The 21,402-nt window shown below is 36.2% G+C and overlaps 1 protein-coding gene across 1 annotated transcript in view; it reads right to left on the reverse strand.

Annotated features, from left to right (window-relative positions):
• LOC116790427 (heparan sulfate glucosamine 3-O-sulfotransferase 1-like) overlaps positions 1-21,015 on the reverse strand; it is a 45,420-nt gene extending 24,405 nt beyond the window's left edge. The window contains exon 1 of the mRNA XM_032695355.1: positions 20,448-21,015. The gene's annotated coding sequence lies outside the window, so the exon portion shown is untranslated. The remainder of the gene's footprint in view (positions 1-20,447) is intronic.
• Positions 21,016-21,402: the final 387 nt, after the last annotated feature.

Raw genomic sequence — 21,402 nt, forward strand, 5'->3', positions numbered from 1 at the left:
TACTGTATTCTCTTACTTGCAGGAGGATTGCAAAGTTTTCTCCTATGGCGCTCTTCTGCACACAAAACATCCTGAAAAGTATCAATAAAGCTACTTCATTGCTCTGTTTTAAATTTTTTGCTCCCTTGGCCTTCAAAAGCCAGTTGATCTTTTGATAAATGATTATCATCCAACATCTCTTTGTTGCCTCATATTACTACTCCTTCTTGGTTTGTATCCATGTGTTGTCTTAGTTCATGCTTATATTGCAAACTCATAGGCAGAAGTCTTTGGCATTTGTACAGCCCCACCCAGTGGTTTCAGGCCTGAATTCCAAGACACATTTCAGTACAGTAAATAAAATACCCCCAAAAGATCAGTTTTCTTGAAAGAGTTGACATTTCTCTATTTTTTTATGACCCTTGTGTGCAAGGAGGACAAACCTGGAGTGACCGGTAACCAAATCTTACTAATAATTAAGAACAAGCTCTACAGGTAATGAAATAGAATATTGAATTTGAAAGTGAATATTTTTCTGAGAGAAATGTTAAGATGGCAAAGGCATTAGTGTAACCACCAGAGGTGACTGAAATTCACTCTTCCTGCAGAGTGAAAATTCTGTAAGGAACACTATCACATCCAAGCATACTTTTGATCTTCCGCAAGCCGTGCCTAAATTCTTTAAATAAAATATAACATAATAAATGTTTATTTATAGCCAGTTTGTCATTGCAACTTTTCAGTTCTTGCTTTACATTCACCCTCCGTAAAAATGGACATTTGACATAATTGTAAAAAAAATGTGTCTTTTGCAATTTTGGACAAGAAATATAGCAATAAAATTTTGCTTTTAATATATCCTAAGGGCAAAATTGCAATAGAAGGTGCTGCTATAGTGCTTGTAAAGGCAACTGGCATGGAAAAGTTTAGAAAGTCTAGCACTTTGAAAACCTGAAAGGTGGAGGCCTTTCTCTTACTTCCTGTAATAGAGAGTAGGCCTGAAAAAGTAAGCTGCTACTAGCTATGGAATTGCCTTATCTGCCTCAGTAAGGTAATGTAGTATTCACAGCTGCCATTGGCAACGATAGGTCATGTCCCAAAAGGAGAGTGGTACTGGGTGACAAGTCAATGCCTGCACAGAAGCTCTCAGTCAGCCACAGCAGACAGTTTTTAGGCAGTAACTGTGGTGCATCCCTTCCCCCTGTAAGGAGTCCTGATGTTAGTTTGGATGTTGCCAGTGGTAAGGTAGCTCCTGCCCAGACACTGTACAGTGCTATTAATGTCTACTCTGCTCAGTGTAAGTTCTATAATAAACTTCTGCTAGGAAAAAGACCTGATAGTGTTATTGTAAACCTGCTTTTGAAGAAAATAATACTTTGAAAACTACACAGACTTTATTTTGAAGCCTTTTTTTTTTTTCATTATTAGCGAGAAACTAAAGATCCCCCAGATAGATAATAGAATAAAAAGACTTCAGGAAAAGTATATATAGGATTTAATTTTAAAACTGGTATTCTTTCCCTGACCTTTGGGCACTTTTTTTTTTTTTAGTTTCTTAATAACAAATGAGGTTAAGCCACTAACCTCTCTGGAGAGCATACACAATAGAGTTAAATAAAGAATCAGAATCAAGGCACGGTGAAAAATGCATTAGAAAAAAACCTACCAAAATTTTTCAATTAAAGTAGTCCAAAGACTTAGAAAGCCTTTAAATTTCATGATGTTGTACTGAAAAGGCTCCTTCTGCTTCTGATAATTTTACTTCACCTTTTCCAGTGTTGGGTTGCCTTTTTTTTAATACCTTGTCACTTCATTGTTAGCTATTGTTTCAAATGCATTTCTTGACAGAGGTTTTGGCTGCACCTATAATGAAATAAAAATTGCAACATGCTTCCAATAATCACTAATAATCAGAAAATGTTACAGGAAGCAGTACTATCAATTCATAAATGGCTTCACACACGAAATCCTGCATCAGAGAACAAACAATAAAAAAACCTTTGAGCTTCTTTCAACCTCAACTACTACTTATTAAATATCAGGATATTAATATATGTTTTTAAATAATACTATGCTTTTAAACAATAACTATGCTTTTAAAAAATACTTCAGTAAAAAAAAGGTCACAAGAAAGTCACCAGTAATTTTTGTGCAAAGGAATGTTATCCCTATGCAAAAATCCAATACCTTTTTATGATGATGCAAGGAGCACACAGTGTTGTCTGTGAAGCTGGTTTTGTCCTGAGCAAGAAGTTTCTGGCATAAAATTAAACGAAAAAGAACAGGTGGTTGCAGGAAATAATTTAAAAAAAAGAAGAAAAAAAGGAAGAAGAAACAGATATCAAAGCACCACCTTCTCTATCCCTGAATTTTCCTTGAAAGAAGTAGAACAGGAAGTTTCAAGAAGCTTACATCATCCATTTCCCAAAAGATTCAATCTTACTATTAGTATGTCAAACACTTGAATTATAAAGAAGAGCCAGATACTCAATGTGGACTTACTTGGGCATTGCTAAATGGTCACTGTAGGTGTTCTTAGGAACTCAATATAATTAAACAGAAAAAGTCTTTATTGGAAGTTACTATTATATTATTATTCATTATCATAGAATTCATGAAATACAGGTTGGTTGTAAGTCTTCTCATGTTCACTATCTGCCCTAAAGACATGGTATTTCTTGTATTTGATGACACATGGAACTTTCCCAGAGCACCAAAAAACCCCCAAACCCAAAACCAAAAAACCCAAACCAAAAAGCCCCTAACCAAAAACCAAACCCAACTGCTAGGTAAAAGACAAGAAGTATCGCTGAGCATATAATGAGCACAAAACCAAATGGATTCAAAAAAAAAAAATTAAATGCCTCAATTTTAGTCATTCAAGAGTGGTTTTTGTATAGCTCTCGGACAGCATTACAGACATGATACAAAATACAGCCCTCTAAGAGTTAATGTAAGAGCTACAATTGAAGCAACTTAAGCAAATATACATGAAGTTGCCATGTATTCCCACATCAAGCTGCAAAATGCACCAGCATTATCCTCAGTGTACCCTACATGTGAATCTCTGAGTGTGCAGATTCTTTCCTGCAGTTTCATAATGAGTTGTTTCGTATGCACACTCTGATCATGAAGGTTATACTTAGTGTTCTGCAGAAACCAACATTTTAATTAAGTTATAAGAATATCAATTTCATTCTAGTCTTTGATGCTTTTACGGACAATTACAAAGCAACAAAAATTTCAAAAAGCCACTGTTAGTATTATTTTAATTTAATCAGAGATCATAGTTATGAGAAGTGGTAAAACCATCAGAAGTTTCTCTCAGTAGCTGAAAAACCTTTATATCTGACTAATTAAAAGTACAATACTCTACAACTCTAGCAATGTGCAGAGTAATGGATAATTCCAGTAATAATAATAACTATAGTATATCATCTATTCTGTGGCACATCTTCAGGGGTTGTTATATTTACATATAACAAATATAACAAACAAGGTGTGAGTTAGGATGCTAATAATTAAAGATATTGACTCCTTTATAGAGTCTATAATAGCTACTTTAAGAGTACTCTTGTGCTACAGTAATATCTGTAAAGGTCACTATAGGTGGGAGGAAGCTAACAAAAAGAAAACTTGGAAATTGGGGTCAAAGAATGTGTCATTAAAGCATATGTAACCTTCTAGCTAGCCCTGAATTGAGCCATTTCAAAATACTTCAGTCTGTAGTGAAAGTGATATATTCTTCAAGCTTCCTCAACTATATTTTAATTTGAAAGTTGGTAAGTGGAGTATAAATAAATATAAATAAAAGATTACTGTGTAGTAAGGGTTACCTTGTTTATTGAAACAGTAAGCACTGTTCTTTACCACCGCTGATATACTGAATCAGGTTAGCTGTAAAGTTTCTATTCAAAATTAGTTACTTGCCTGAAGTTATAAATTGTTACCTTTCTGTATGTGTTATATTTCAAAACAGACCACTTAGTGAAGCACCTGAGGATATCAGATGTGCTTGCAAAACCTTTAATGTAGCTCATTTTTCTGAATAGGTTAAAAAACAAAAAGTAAAATTTCATAAACATCACATATTTTTTAAATTATATTCATCAGATGAGGAAAAAGAGCCTAAATACATTACATTTAGGGTGTTAAAAAGGTCCATCGCAGGAAGTTTATATATTTATTTGCTTGTAGAACTGGCAGGGATCCTTGTCTATCACAATTACAGCCACAACACTTCATTCCAGACAAGATTTCTCCCTGTTAGCCCACAGCATGGTCTGTGGGACTCATGGTTATCAATCCGATAAATCTCAACGCCCTGTGTCAGTTTTAAGTACCACCAACTGCTCAAGCACATAAACATCAGCAAATAGCAGGTGTTCTGTAGTACAGTAGTGCTTAATATCTGTGCCCTACACTGTCCTTCCTGATCTTCATTTTCAGAAATGCGTTTTCAATTTCATTACTCTGGTACCAATATGCAAATGGCAAAAGGGTGTTGTCTGAAGCTATACCCAGTGTCCCAAAAATATAATCTGAGGAAAAGGAGGAGCAAACTAAGCCCAAGTCAATATAAAACATTAAAAAATATTTTCTTCTATCATCTATTTGAAACAGAAGGCAATCTATTAAAAAAAAAAATTAAAAAAAGAAATTATGACTTCTAGATAGAGTTTAAATACACTATTTTTAAAGTGACAGATGAGGTAGAATTAAAGCATTCTTTAGAACCAGTTGCAGATGTAGTAATAATTAATCCAGATGGTAAGAGACAGGGAAAACTAATTTAATGATTTTTTTCTACTCATGATTCTTTTTTTTCTTTCTTTGGCAGTTTCTAAAAATATTTTTACAAAACAAAATTGAAAGAAGGATGTGAATGGTGCTTCTACGACAGTGACTCTGGGGTGGAGACAGTATCTTTTTCTTCTCTTCTTGAAGAAAAAATTATAATAATCACATATCAAAAAAATATTTTAGAAATGCAGAAATCCAAGTTTGGGTTAAAGACATTTCCTCTACAACATCTATCTCTATGTATACCTACCTCTATGTAAACCTATCTCCAAAACCTCATTTGCATTTGCAGTTAATTTTCTGGTAAATGCATCAAAACCAGGAAGCCTGAATAAAACTTCATTTAGATTTAATTAGATTTACATTTAATGCCCAGGATAGCAAAGCTTTAAAACTTAATAAATGAAATGATCAGCAAGGGATTTCCTAGCAAATCTTATCAATACAGGAAAAAAACTTACCTAGCACAGAGTCACCATAGATCAATAATAGGAGAACAAAAATGAAAATTCACTTTCAATTAAAAATGTTTTCAAAATCTGAAAGCAACTTTCTATGTCAGAGCATGGTTATCACTTTCATGGCTGAAAGAGGAAAACTGATGGTACCAGAAATGCCTCTGAGCAGGATTTGTTCTTATTCAAGGATTGTTTATACTTTTGGTTTTTCGAAAAATCACTTTTATCAAATCACTCCACTACAGATACAGATTCTGATACCTCTTGAAGTGTCTAAATCCCTGAAGTTAGACCCTTCTAACCAGTTTCATACCTGAAATATAATCTAGGCTATTGAAACATGTTATACCTCATTTTCAGAAGTTCCAATAAAACTAAAGAGTATTGTTATAGTGAGAATTTATCTAAGCAATTGGCTTAACTCAGCACACAATTGCAAGAAAAATTCATTTAGAAACATGTCACTCGCAGTCAAGACCATGTGAAGTCCCTCCACATATCACTGAGTGCTTAACAAAACATGTACCCTACACCAAAAAACCATACATATGCTATGACTACTGGGGGGTCTTGAATCTGTGTAAAAGATAGATTGGCAAAAGTCTACTCCCATTGTGCTGTCTTAACATTAACAAGAAGTTCAACCTGATAACGTGCACCCACAGCCCAGGAAGCCAACCGTATTCTGGGCTGCATCAAAAGAATTGTGACTAAAAAGGTTGAGGAAGGGGTTCCTCCCCCTCTACTCTGCTCCTGTGGGACCCCACCTGGAGTGCTGCAGCCAGCTCCGGGGCCCCCAGCATAAGAAGGATGTGGACCTGCTGGAGCGAGTCCAGAGAGCCTCAATGACACTCAGGGGTCTGGAGCACCTCTCCTGTGAAAAGAGGCTGAGAGAGAAGACTTTGGGGAGACCTTATAGTGACCTTGCAGTACCCAAACATGAGAGAGGTGAAGAGGGACTTTTTACAAGGGTGTGTAGTGATAGTACAATGGAGAACATCTTTTAACTGACAGAGGGTAGATTTACATTAGATATTTGGAAGAAATTCTTCACTATGAGGGTGGTGAGGCACTGGAACAGGTTGCCCAGAGAAGCTGTGAATGCCCCATTCCTAGAAGTGTTCAAGGCCAGGCTGGATGAGCAATCTGGTCTAGTGGAAGGTGTCTGCCCGCAGCAGGGATAAGGTCTCATCCAACCCAACCCATTCTATTATCACTACTTTGGCAGGGGAAGCATATATGTCAAGTGTACTAAATCCTTAGGGTTTTATTACCCAAGGAGAAAACCAAAAGAGAGATATAATTCTCAATGGTACTGGTGGATTAACTGTCACTTTGGTAGCCAAGTAATCAAGGACTAGAAGTTTAGCTTTTGAAAGAAAATTTTTGCTTCCCGTTTTCACTATTCCCAAAATAAAGTCCTCATAAAACCCTGTCATCCAATCTACTGGAGATATATTTCCTAGTCTAAAAAATAGAAGCCTGACAATCTTTGCACAAAGACTTACGTGGCAGACATGCTGTGATAGGATATCACAGTGGATGGTTTTCTCTCTACTGTCTATGTACTTATTCTGAGTTACTTGGTTTCCCCAGGATTGCTTCACAGGTGAGGAAGTGATCTTCCAGGCAGAGGAAAGCTGGTCTCAAGGAATATTTCTTAAACAGAGTTTTACCTCAGGACGAAATTACTAGTGACATGCAACATTTCCTATATATTTCAATTAACCAGACAATACCATGGAACAGAGGCAGGTTAAAAAAAAAAATAAAAGAAAAGAAAAGAAAAGTAATCACAGAGATTCTATCCTTTTAGATTTCTTAGATTACAATAGGTAAGATCACCTCTTTGGGTGGTACAGGGATCAATTTTCAATGAAATAGTTTTCACTCTTATACTTTAAAGTTCTATCCACTAGGACAAGAGGCAAGAACAGCTGACCTGTGAGGAAAAAATGTTTAAAAAAAATGTTTAAAAAACCCCAACCAAACCCCAAAACCTGAATCAAAATTTATTGAAAACTATTTTCCTTCTCAAGTTATGTGAGGGAGGAGACAGGTAAAGATGGGGCTAGAATGAATGTTCCCTTTTCCATAAATACTTAATTTAATTGAAGAGTTTTTCTTTAGATTTTTAAGTTTCCATGAAATGAGGATCCTTTATGCAATCAGTGCAGACTGTGTTCCTATCTTAGATAGCTGAATCAGTCTCTGAATCCACCACTTTGGAGAGTCTAGAATCCTAATTTTAACTTTATTAGGTGCCAAAATTATAGGGCATGAAGAGAGATGTTTGTGTAATCACATGATGTCTGACTAGCTAGCTTCAACATTCTGAATTCCAAAGGATCAGCATTACCTAAATATGGCCCTTGGCACCATCAGCTCCAAATCATCCTAGCCTGAGATACAACTCCCCAAGTTTACTTTCCCAAATAAGCAGAGAATGTTGATACTTCAAGATACACACTTACCTGCAAATAAAGGACTTAAATACCAAATTAGAAAGGTCTAGCAATCACTCAATATACACTATTTTTCAATTTAGTTAATAATCTGTAATTCTTCAGTTACAAGCCATAAATGGTTCTATAAGTTTTGAGTTTATCCTGTGGAAAATTTAATTCAGTGAAACTGAAAATAACTTACATAAAAAAAAATATCTGTTTTGGTTTGTGCACCTAGCAGAAAAAATTTCTACTAACCTTACTGCTTTATAAAATCTGAGATAATAAAAAAAGAATAATTTTGTATTCTACAATGACTCAGAATCCTTTGCCTTTTTTTCCTATTGGAACAATAGGAACTGATTGGAGACATAACTCACAACTTTCACTGAAATGCTTAACGTTACAGAAATAATTAGACCAAATGCCTTTACGGATGGAAACAAGAACTTCAAGATATTTTATTCTCATCTCAACAGATATATGCTTCTGAATAAAAGGCAATTAATTAAGAACATACCATTAAAACAATTTATTTCTTCCAACAGTATTTTGGTTATTGTTCATTTGGCTTCCTTTAACTTGCATCTCATCTCATCTCTTGATCATCATGTAAAACTTACTTATGTTCATGAGATTATTTTTATTATTCCCAAATAATAATAAAAAACCCAAACCCAAATCTAAACACTTTCACTCCAGATCTCTCTTACAGTAAAATACTTTTCCTTATGTTCAGATGGAATTCATGTATTTCAGTTTATGCTCATTATCTCTTATTCTGCCACTGGGCACCACTGAGAAGGGTAGGGGTTCATCTTCTTTGCACTCTCCAATTAGATATTTATAACCACTGATTATTTATATCTTCCTGGGCCTTCTGTTTAAGCACTCACAACTATGACAGAGAAGATCAGACACATAGGATGAATTTCCTCCAATACCTTTTTGGTGTCAGAGCCACGAAAAAGGAAGCCAGTCTTCTAAGTGAGACAGAGTACTTTAACATCTATAATACTGCTAGTAACAACAAAGGAGGGCACCACAACAGCAGAGTCAGGATCTTCAGAGCATTGTGTAGTGGGAGGACACAACACAAAAGACGTAAGATGAAACATTTTCTAGCCTGATTGCCTATAAATAAAAACCTTTTTACTATGAGGACAGTCAGGAACTGGAATAGGTTGCCCCAATCTGCCTCTATCTCTGTCCTCAGACATTTTTAAGACAGTCTAGGAAAACTGTGAGTAACCTGGCCTGACTTCAACACTGACCCTCATTTGAGCAGAGGGCTGAACCAAGATACCTCCTGAGATATCTTCCAACCTGAATTATTGTATGAGCCTATAATCTATGTCAGAAGTATTCACAATTCATCTTAAAGGAACAGATAAAGGTCTGAGCTAGCTCTACCACTGTTAAACCAAGAAAAATCCAACCAGAACATCCAATATCTGTGTTCTGGAAATATACACAATATGACCACAAATAACACACTCTTGTATGGGTACAGGAAAAAGGGTCTTAAGTAAAGGTAGGTAAGAGAAATAGATGTTAAATGCTAATTCTGTAATAAGTTTTAAGTACTTAAGAATCAAAATGGTGCTGGAAACACTTCTAGTAGATGCATATTATCTTGTACATTACATATGCTGCAGGTTACAGATCTTCATACTTTTAAACAAGGCCAGATAAAAAACTGTATTACCCACAACATAAAAAATCAGCAATCCATTCTGGAAGAATTAGTCTGTTCCCAGTTTCAACATGACTAAGTTTGTTTTTGACAGTTATAGTTCTTGTTACTCAACAGTTGCATAACAAGTCAGATGCAGGAAGCGTGCTCAGCCCTCTCCTCATCCTATACCTCAACTGGTTCTCAGACATTTCAGTGGAAGCAGGTGCAAGTCTTTCAAAAGTGAGTTAGAGTGCACCATGCTTGCCTAATAAGTGCTTCCCTAAGAGACTAGAGTGCTCCTGATGCTCTAAAAAAATAAGTCAGAAAACTGAAGTTCTGTAGAGATCCCTTGAGACAATTACTCAGATCAGAGATGGAATGATTAAAAGCATGATGAACTTGTTTTTTCTGTTCTGATCTTAATTATTTTAGCATGAGAAGAGTTGGTGCTTGCTAAAGGTGGAAGCAGCTCAACTATGGCTGACCTAGACAGCTACATAAAATTATAGTGTTCTCAAGGCTTCTTCTAATTGAGAAAAGAAACAGATGATGGAACTTGGTGTCTGATGAAATCTTGCTTATTTACAGAGTTAAAGTTCCGCTCTTCTTAGCACAACAAATCACAAGCAAGCAACTGTTTTCTGTTCCTTATTACTCACCTTCATCTACCATTCCATCCAAAAGCTCTCACAAAGCAGTGTTTAAATTTGCACTTCAAGTAGTCATTTACACAAGGCCATGAGCATTTGGTTCATTTTTCAGTTTTGTGTCATTTTCTCATTTCTTCTAAGAATTATTCAGCAAAATCCCTCAGCTACATGTATTGTCATTTTACTGAGTGACACACCTTTGTTCTGGTGCTTCTTAAATGAAAGGCAGTGGCTCATCAGCTTCAATTATCATTGTTACAAATAAGAGTTTAAATTATTCTGTCATCCTACTAAAGTGTGAAAAATAGTGACCCCATGCTTCTTTAGTGAATAATTCAAGCACTATATACCTTTAAATACTAAAGTGCTTTGACTATTTTTCTGTCTTTCCACTTATGCAACTACTCTCAACCACTGTGATTGCAGTATCCAAGAATTGCACTAAATGACTAGATCCATTTCAACGTTTTACTCTGAAGGTGCAAGCAATGAAAACTATGACCACTCTTCTGTGACACTTCTGTTGCATGAAATTGTTCCTTTGTTAGCCTTCCAAAGAGATAAATTTATGCTTCAGTGGGATCCTACTCTCACTGTCAACAAATTCAAACACAACATACAATAAAGGAATAGAGGTCCTTTCTAGAGAGACAAGAACTAGCTAATAGAATCCTGTGCTGTGCTATGCTAATACTCTACTCTCACATTAATCTTTTTGACAAATAGAGGGGAAAGACAGCATATACACCAAGATTATACATAAAAACATAAAACCAAAGGTTTCAATTTAAGAATTAGAATGGTAGGGTAATATTTAGGGCAGGCAGACAGTTTTCCACGAAAAAAACATTCACAATGCTTGGGGGGGAAAAGAATCAAAAAGAGAGAGAGGGATAAAAGTGAACTGGCGACTTTAAAAGCAAATAGTCAGAACTTCAGACTGAACAAGTGCTAATTCTTTGCAGTAGCCTTAGAAATAACTGAACACAGAATTCATTTAAGATGACCACAAATGAAGAGCAGGGAAAAAGATGACCATTTGCCACAGTGAAGACCTCCTAGTTTCTAATGCTAAATAATTTAGTATGGGGAGCATGCAAGATTAACTTCACAAGGTTAATTTTGTGTGTCTTGTATTTTATAACGCCAGAGATAGAGATAGAACTTCTCCTTTGCACCATGGACATTTTATAGTTTCTTTTCTTCATCCTACATAATTCTCAAAATAAGACAGTCAGGGTAGGTAGGCAGCATCTATTCAAACCAGAATGTGGCCAAGATGCTGGGATGAAAACCTTGCCTTAAAGCTCTGTCCTTCTCCCAGACTTCTAATGCTCATTCAACATCAACACTATAGCCTTATCACATTCTTACAGCATCCAGTTTTCTCCAGGAATTGGCTATCACTGCTAGAGACTGTTAATTTCTAACCAGAGCTATCTGTTGACACATGGCTGCAGATGGATTTCAGACACCAATTATATGGATGATAAAACACTAGCTTTTCCCAACAAGGCTCTACAGTTGAGCCCTTCCACACACATCTGCTGGCCAACTGTTGATTATTCACAGCACAAAGCTCAGTTTTTTCACTGACATCAAATCTGAGGCCCATTTATTGATCCACCAATAAAGTCAAGCCCAGTAGATCAAAACAGACTCTCAGTTCTTGAGTTTTCAGTGCCAAATGCAGAATCCAATGAAGGGCAAAGAAGGCCATACTTAGAAATGCCATGTACAATCACTTTCTGGTCTGTAAAGGAGGCATGAAGGAAAAAGAATGGCAAATGTGCTCTGCAGGCAAATACAGTCTTCTTTTACACTGGTGTCATATGGAGAAATTGGATTACCACACAAGTCCAATGAGCACAGGGTATGAGAGTAGGATAGAACCTAATTTACCACTAGATTAATCTCAGACATTACTCTTACCTGGACTGCATTAAAACAGGAACATCTATGTTTCCACCCTGTTGTTTGATGTGTTTCATATCTTTATTCTGCCCAGAAAGAACAGTACAAGAATTTTTTTATTATATTCTATTTACTCTCTACTATCCTCTCCAAAATAACAGTTTCACACGCAGCAGATTTAATCTGCTATTTGGCAAGAATGTACACCATTCTTTTTAACTTGACTGCATTTTCACTAGGAGATAACATGAATTTATGACTTGAGGACACAAAGTAACTACTCTGAGACAAACATGCACAGTACACTTTACTTTGCCAGAAAGGATCTGAAGTCACGTCAATATAAGAGAACTCTAGAATAATAAGCCAAATTAAATCTAACATATTGATCCATGTGTACACATATTTCTTAAGAAATAAAATGGCCATTCAGTGAAACACACTGAATGGAGACAAGGGAGAAATATTATATATGTACTGAATTAATATGATTTAAATAAAAATTTTAAGTTCAGTTTAACTTTGAATGGTCCCATGTACATATAAGTTTACAAACTTCTACAACTTCAGCATATTTGTATATACAACTCTCCCTTTTCTTTTTCCCCAGCTGCAGTACTGCTATACTGAAACTGCTTTATACATAAGGTATTCTTCTAACAGGTCCTTCTATCCCTCTGCAATTAACACACTTTCATACATAAAGTAGATCCCCTTGCCTCAGAGTAATATTACATACCTGCATTTAACTACATCTGACAGTTATTAGCCTGAATACCTAACTAGTCTAGATTCTTCTGTACAAAATGTGACCCTACTGTTTCTCCAAATTTAGCATAATTTGTGAACTTGGAAGCTTATAATTCAATATCAGAACCCAAATACCACCTATTGGTAATATTCACTTTTCAGAGCCATCCCACATTAAATCCAAATTTTTTTATTCAAAATAAGTAGGCATTTACTCAGCAAGACAATTTGAGTAAATTAGACATTAAAAGGTCAAGATGAAATTTCGTACTTGGATACTAAGAACACTGAGGAGATCTGAAGCTCCAGTATTACAATACATTAGTCCATTTAGGAAGTAAAATTTCTTAGATAATTTGTAGAAGGAGAAAGAAGTTTTCCCCAAGCTCTTTGTTAAAAAAAAAAAAACACAGATTTTCCATTAAGTTAGCTGAAACAAACTCACCTAGTTATACAGATTTCCTGCTATCAGCATGGTAAGTTCTGCTTAAGGACAAGCTCACCTCAATTACACACTGCAACAAATTTAAAGCACTGTATATGAGGCATATTACTCATATTGAACATCAGTAGCTACAAACCCAAAACCTAATTCTGAGTCTTACCCAAAGTTTCCTGTATAACAACTCACAATGTACATACACTTTGGTTGCTTCATCTGTTTAAAAAAATAAGATTATAATAAGACTGTAAAAATAAATGCAATTATAATCTTATTATCCTCATTAAAATCTACAAATGAAAAATTATAAAGTATCTGTTGCTATTAATAACTGTGCACAACTAACACATTTTGTGGGACCAGGATCAACAGCACATGACTGCACAGGCAGAGACTGTGTTGAAATACTAATGCACATATAATAAACCATATGCGGAGAAAACTGATACTGTTTGTTTCATAATTTTTAAAAATTATTCTGTAATCTTAGCATTCTTCCTGTTCTGAACCCTTTTAGGAAGGAATAATTTGTAGCTAAAAGCAATATCATCTTCATCAAAACAAATACTTGCAACTTAAAACCTAGACTATTATTTCCTTCCTCACATGTATGTATATAAATGATTGTTTTTATTTAATAAATGAGAATAATCTGGGATCACAAAAAGTAAATTAGAAACAGCAGAGTTGCCTATGTTTCTTTATTTATGGTGTAAAGTACAGGAATAAACATGTTAAAAGGAGTATAGTACTATTTCACAATTGGCTGAGCAATTAATTTCCTTAATGGATACATACAATATTATTTGACTTTTTTTTTAATAGAAATTTTATACACTGAATATTAGAGTTTTTACAGAAACAAAACAAAACAAAATGCTTTAACAGCATTTCCTTCTAGTGCAAGCTAGCACAAATTTAAATATGTCCCAGTGGGCAATATAGAGTTGTGTTCGATGCTTGTGTATTTCTATTGGCTCCCATTTGATTAAAAGAAACTGCTTCACTACAGAAGCAAAGTAGAACAGCTCCTTGAAGTATTACAGCACAATGTTCTGTGCCTGTGACCACACAAAGATTCAAACGAAGAGAGAGATACAATGCCATTTTTGGAATGCCAGACTATCTAACTTTGAGTAATGACTATTTAGTGAACATTTATAGTATTTTTACTTTTTAAAACTCTATGCATAATTATCATAACAGTTCTCTTTTCAAGATAAATTTAGTTTTGAAACTTTGCTTTTCTATCACCAGCCCTATTTATGTTCTCAGGATACAGGAGATAAAGTACAAGCATAAGAACCCAATCATCAAACATTTAAATAACTGTCTTAAACTTCCCAAATTTTGCAGAAGGGAGACTAAAAAAAGAATGAAAACAACAAAAACATTCAGCTCTCTAACTTGCTAGAGGCCTAACCTCTCAGGACTGTGTGCAGTGTAAAGGCATGGATCTCACTTTAGGATCCAGAAACTTGGAGCTAACATAAGAATGCAGTAGAGTATGAAAATAACAAGCCCTTTGTTCTTCTTCATTCTCCAGTGCACATGTCAGATTTTGAATTTAGAAAACCCCAAAAGCACGAAGAAGTCTATGGATACTTTCATTACTCTGCTATGGGAAGGGAGGGAAAAATATCACAGTCGGAAAATCAGTGTTGCACAGTTACCAAAACTACTAGATAACTCCACATTTGATAGTATAGAACAAAATCAAACCCATGAAATGAAATTATGTAAATTAAATATATGGATTTAAAAAAAAAACAACAAAACACCATCTAACTAAACTGAACTATTTATTTACAGAATAAACAATAGTTAGCATGTGGTACAAAAGAACCAAAGTCATATCTTTCTGAGGTGGAAAAGAACTAATGTTTAGGGATTAGGTCTAAAAGATGTCAGGCTGGTTCACACTGGGAAAAAAAATCTTAAATGTTTATTCACATGTTGCATCTCAGGAGTCTATCATCAGAAAGCACAAAGCTGGAAGTTGCAAATTATTTTCCATCTTATACCTGACAGTATTTTCCTTTCTAAATGGTACAATGGAAAATGTGGTGATGTGGGAATTAATGTGAGGCAAGTCTGGAAGATGGTCAAGAATCTGGCTAAGATATGAACTTCTTTTATCCTGAGAATTACGTACATGTCTTTCATATATGACAAGGTCACAAAATAAAGTATTTAAATACAATATCTTTGTAAATCTTACTGTAAAAATTTAGTTTATCTAGAAACAATAAATAGCAAATAATGAAGTTCCAGTCAAAATTTAATTTTTGTAAATTTTGTTTTACAAGATATTGTTTGCAAGGCTTTAGCGCCTTTCCTTTAATAAGGTCTACTTACTGTACAAAATGCACAGAAGAGTTTAGCTGAATAATATGGCATTTTTGTGGCTATGATTTTAACTAGTTAAGCCAAGGAAATAGATGACAGCTACTTTATTTTTAATCTTACTCTTGAAGTAACGCTGTAAACTTTTTCCTTCCAGAAATAATCCTCAAACTGATTGCTGTCAACTGATTGCTGGAGGGAAAGTCTGTCAACCAAGGAGGGTGGAGACAGAAAAGACAAGCTCACTCTTTCCATGTGTAACTACCTTTCCACAAAAAGTGGAAGCTAAATCTGACAAAATCTGTAAATTAAAGATCTCTTCTGTGTAAACCTTTAAAAAACTGTCCTTTATAGTATCCAACACTTTTATCCAGGAAAAACTACATCTGACTAAACTCCATTATCAAAGAGACATGATGTTATTCAAGTGTTCAGAATGAAACTCTGTATCTTTGTTCCTTAAAAAATGAAAGCATACCTTATAAGAGCAGATTCTGAATACTGGGGGATACAATCTGCCCTTCATACATTTCAAAAAACAAATTCATACCAAAATTTAAACTTTTTGCAGATTTATACATCTAAAATATATTGGCCCTATACCATTAATTGGCAGAAGAACACCTATCTACTTCGGAGGGTCTAATGAAGATTACTGATACTTATGAAGAGATTTTTACGTAGTAAATACTATATAAATGCTAAATTATGACAAGGACAGAAATAGCCCAGTTTATCTCCATCCAGAAACTAAAATTTTACGCTTGAATTTGGATTATCTTATTCATTCACGTCTAAAACCCAGTATCTCTACTAACTGATCTTTTGTTGTTTTTCAACACAAACTCCCTATTATCTTGCTTCAATTTTTTTTCAGATATCCACTAAGATCCTCTTGCAAACAAAGACAATCTCAGAACACATTTTTCTGTTGTCAATTCCTGAAACAAAAAAAGGTCTACCATTTGCAGGTTATAAAAATTTTAATTTGACCCTTTTTTCCCCCTTTAAACAGTTTTTAGGATGACAAAATGCAAGACTTCGCTTGCAGACTTGAGTGACACAAAATGGTTGGCTAGCACTATGAAGAATCATAGTAGGAAAAAGATATTAAATAATCTTCTCTGTTGTTCTGCAGCTAATGCGTAACATTTTACTTAATAACTATATATGCACCTTTTGTAGCATAAGTTGAAAAGGATTTGCTCTGCCTTTCCAAGTTAAACAGATGTACAATGTTAACAGGAAATTTTAGACAACAGCAAAAAGAAGAAACTTTGAAAAGACACAGTCTGGAACAAATAAATTAACTTTTAAAAGCAAATATTATGGGAAAGGAAATCCAGAATCCAATCTCTCCATATTCCAGTAAAGAATTTGATATGGTGTCACCCAGCAATGATTTACTGAGTTGGAAAAGATAGGCAGGCGTAATACAAAGATAAAGTCAATGTAAAAGTGACTAATGGTAACATATTAAATGGATTTACTTAAAATTCTTCTTCAGACTCGTCTTATTTCGTCTGTGAATGTGGCAAAAAGCAGAGGTGTTTTGATTAAAAATGGTTACAGGAAGCCCTCTTGATGCAGAGGAGGTTCTCTCCAACTTGCAGAAGAAATTGGATGACCATTTGTAGTATTAGAAATGGCAAAACCTTTAGCAACTCTTCAAAGCACATGATTACAAATAGCAGAATTTCTGTGATTATTTCTGTGATAGTCTACGATCATTTCAGAGCAACACAAAAAGATAAATCACACACCCATGACTAGTTTATGACAATAGGGTTAAGTCAACCTGGCATACCTGTAAAACAAACTTGATCTTCACCAATATCTGACACAATATTTTGAGAAGACCAAGTGGAGCATTAGCACTCTTATTCAAGACTTTAAGAAAACACTTCAGGTACGAAGTTCAGAACGCGGGAGAATTAAATTACTAAGCTTTGTATCTTCCTATGTATTCTGTTTCGCTAGAGAGACTATAAGGTGCTTGCTCTGCTTGTTTGATCCTAGCACATAAAAGCTGAGGAAGACACACGATCGATGGTTATAATTTATTGAGGGCTACACCCCAAGGAAGGAGTTGGTTTTAAATAACAATGTTGAGAGATTAAAAATTAGGAATCAAAAAATATATTTAGGCTGAAAGTTTCAAGAAAGCTCTAAGCATTAGGAAAGAGGTTTTTAATCATCTTTCCAGAAAGAACAACAGGGCAATGTGCTTAACTAGTTTAAAGGTAGACTGTGATGACTTTGTGACTCGAATTAGATAAGATTGTTGCCTAACTCAGAGAGGTCTTTTCTTCAGTCCTGAATTACTGTGGTGATTAACTGTTCCCTATTTTGCTCCCTGCTTTACCAGTCTTTTTGTTGCCACTATTCCCACTGAAGTTCAACTAGGGCTATGAGAGAACTACATGCAATTTTTTATCTCTAGGAGAAAACAGTCTTAAGACTTAAACCCCTACCCCTCTAGTTTAAATGGTTGCACAGAATATTGCATCAAAGCAGATGACTAGAAGCTCTCCTTGAGATCAAAAGATTTAATCACCAGCTAAACAGAGCAGTGCATTGCAAACATACTGAAATGATATTGCCTCTTCAGGTCTTCATTAAATATTTGTCATCCTTGGAAGTTTAATGGATTCCTGCTTACTATATAAACAGTCAAAGAAGGCATTTGATTGTACTCCATGCATATACACCTCAAATGCTGTCACTATGCAAAATCTCGTAACTTAACCTGTCTGTTAGGACTCACAGTTGTCTGCATCTACCATAACATAGTACTCTATGTTAACCATTGAACAACCCATTTGCAAGTTTCATATGACAGTGTATAAATCAAAAATAACTGCACAAAATAGAGAGGGCACATTCACATGCCTACAAATACTGGCCAGTTGTCATGTAGTTATTTGTATAGCAATAAGTGAACATCATGCAGACATCTGACTCTTCTTCATTCAGCTCCTTTCAAAGATCTGTTCATCAATAAACAAGCAACGCTATGGTTACACAAAAAGCATGCTCAATATGTTGCAAATGTTGAAAATGTGGGTGGGTTTGTCATTCACTGAAGTCACCAAGCCCACAATCCCTTGTACCAAACAGAAGTCATTACTGTACACACAATAAAGTCTAGTAAGTGCAAACACATCTCCCTGCCTCCTTCTGGCTGACAAATCATTTTTTCATTTTAGATTACAAAAGAAGCAAATGCTTTTCCAATATAACTTGATGCAACACTTTGGTGACCAAACATAAAAATGTCCACTGGACTGAAACTTATGCAGTGACATATATTGTTCAAATCCCAAATCAGAACCTCCATGTTATTCACTTACGACCTACACGGCCAAAGCACTGGCCAAAACAATGTCAGTTACACCAAAAAAGTATTTTTTATTAGAGCACCTTCTCAGAACAATAAATGTTCATCACTTAGTAAATTTTGGCCACTTTGTGGGCTGGTGTTCATGACAGCATTTCCAGTTAGAGACAGAAGAATCAGAGAAGAAAACAAATTGTTCTCCTGTTCCAAGTTCAAAAATGAACTCTACTTTTATTGACTGTCATTTGACCTCTACCATCTTTTATTCTGTGACAAACCAAATCCTAAACAACAGAATCTCTTTTAATTGCTTGGTTATAGACTAGACCAAGGCTCCCACCTTAAATGTCATAAACTGCTGTATATATGAGCATGACTTAGTTTAATAACATGCAGTCTTGGATTTGACAGAAAGACTCCATTCCAAAATGGATTTTTTTTCCTCGTGACTAGTCTTGTAATTTTTTGTCCTTTTATTTCTGGCCTATGCTTATTTTTGGCACTGTTATTTTGTTGCTGTAGAACAGTGATATGAAAACTACTGCATACAGGCTTGTTTTCAAAGTAAGCATATTGAGTGGTTAGCTTAGCTCTAGTTCTTGCTTACCTCACAGTTTTCTGTGTTATTATTAGTTTCTTATACAAGCACAGTCTTTTGCCACACACACTTTTACAATAAGCTCATAACTTATGAAACTTGGAAATGACATGTGCTGTCCAAGAACACAAACTCCTTAATTCCCTCATGCTGATGCAATGTACAGGATCCATCTATAATACACAACACCTTTTTAATCAAAAAGCCAGGTTTTTACATAATTGGAACAAAAGAACTTCATAATATTTGCCATTTACAGTATTACTAAAAATGTTTTAGGCTACTAAAGCAATTAACCCCAATCTAAATCAGTTCCATCCGAAATTAAAAATCTTAGTCTAGTTTAGCCAGCAACAAAACTAGTCAAATGTATGAAAATCCACTGATGTCACAAAATTAAAGTATGAATAATTTCTACAATATAAAATCACAATCTTATCAGGCTAAACCCCTCATTTTGTATTTTATGAAGAAATACCTGGCACAGGAATAACATAAACATCTGACTGAACAGTAGGTCTTCCCAATTCAGCTCATTTAGCAGGCAAGTGTCAAGAACTATTACAGTATTGCCTTAGAGGCAGTAACTGAAATTCTTGGAAGTAGCTTATCACAGTTTTAAAGCTTTTTTTCAAAGGTTGAAATCATCAAAGCAGACACAACACAGATTTTAGTTGCTGTAGTTGAGAAAGTCAGCCTTTTCAATGGAAGTTGTGGTCTCCCTCATCCAAGTTTTCTCCATTCTGTATCTCAAAATATGGTCTTGTACACATTAAAAACTGAAGATAAAATTTAACAGCCTGGTTATTCTCAGTCTTTCCACGTGAAGCAAAAATAAGAGGACATATGTGATTCTAAAGCACCATCCTTACACTCAATCACTTCCAACTCTGCAAGAGATTTCAGGTTATAACGTGTAAATCATTACTACATGCTCTAATAGTACTTTTTATTTAATCAAGAGAGAAGACAAATGCCCTCTAGAATTACATTAAATAACTACAGATTTGTTTTAAATGAAATGATGTAGTTTATATCTGACCTGAGTTTCAGTCTTTTCCTAGTGGGAAATATAAATTCAGCATTTGGATACATAATCCTACAGCTCTCAGAAGAAGCCGACTCCACCGCGAACACTTTACATGATTTATAGCTCTCCTCCAGATTCAGATGACAAGTCTCGGCGGAGCAGGTGCAACGGGGTATTTTTTCCTTCCTTCAGACATCATTCCCTCGTATGTAAATTAATTAGCAAGTCTTCCGCACTCTCGCGTAAGCCGGGAAGATGAAGCCAAAGGAATATCAGCGTTTGGTTTCTCACGAGGAGCGGGGGACCCGGCGGAGGGAGAGAGAGAGGGAGGGGGCTCGCTGTTACTGTTGGAGCCACAGCGATTTTGACAGCGTCAGAGGCGATAAAGTGAACCTGGCTCCCCCGCGCTTATGCCAAGAGAGCGATTTTTAAACCGCGGGCAGGATCCGGGGGGAACCGCGGGGACGCGAAGCGAACACACCCCCCACACCCTTCCCCGGCAACACGAGCATTTCTGTCCCCCCTGCCGGCAAGTTGGAGCTGCCCTGCCAGTACCGTCGTGCCCTCTCCGCACCCCGCCAGCCCTGCCCCTTTCCTGGCGGCCGGGGAAACGGGGAGCGAGTCCCGGCTCCCATTACCTCCTCCGGAGCCATGGAGAGCGGTGCGGGCGCGGCCTCGGCTCCGCGCCGGGCGGAGCGGAGGGGCCGGCGCTCCCCGCGCTCCCTCAGCCCGCCGCGCCTCGAGCCGCTGGCACAGCCCGCTCCACATAAATGCATTAACAGCAGCCACCTCATGATTAATTCATCAGCCCCAGTGACCGGGGGAGGAGGCGGGCGGAGAGGCGTGGGGGCTGGGGAGAGTCAGGGCGCACGGGACGGTCCCCTCTCCGGAGTTCAGCCCCCGGCGCAGGGCTCCGCCAGCGCGGAGGGACGGAGAGACGCAGGGAGGCATCCTACGCCGAGCGCCC

Source organism: Chiroxiphia lanceolata, chromosome 8 (genome assembly GCF_009829145.1).
Source record: "Chiroxiphia lanceolata isolate bChiLan1 chromosome 8, bChiLan1.pri, whole genome shotgun sequence".
NCBI classification, from domain to species: domain Eukaryota; kingdom Metazoa; phylum Chordata; class Aves; order Passeriformes; family Pipridae; genus Chiroxiphia; species Chiroxiphia lanceolata.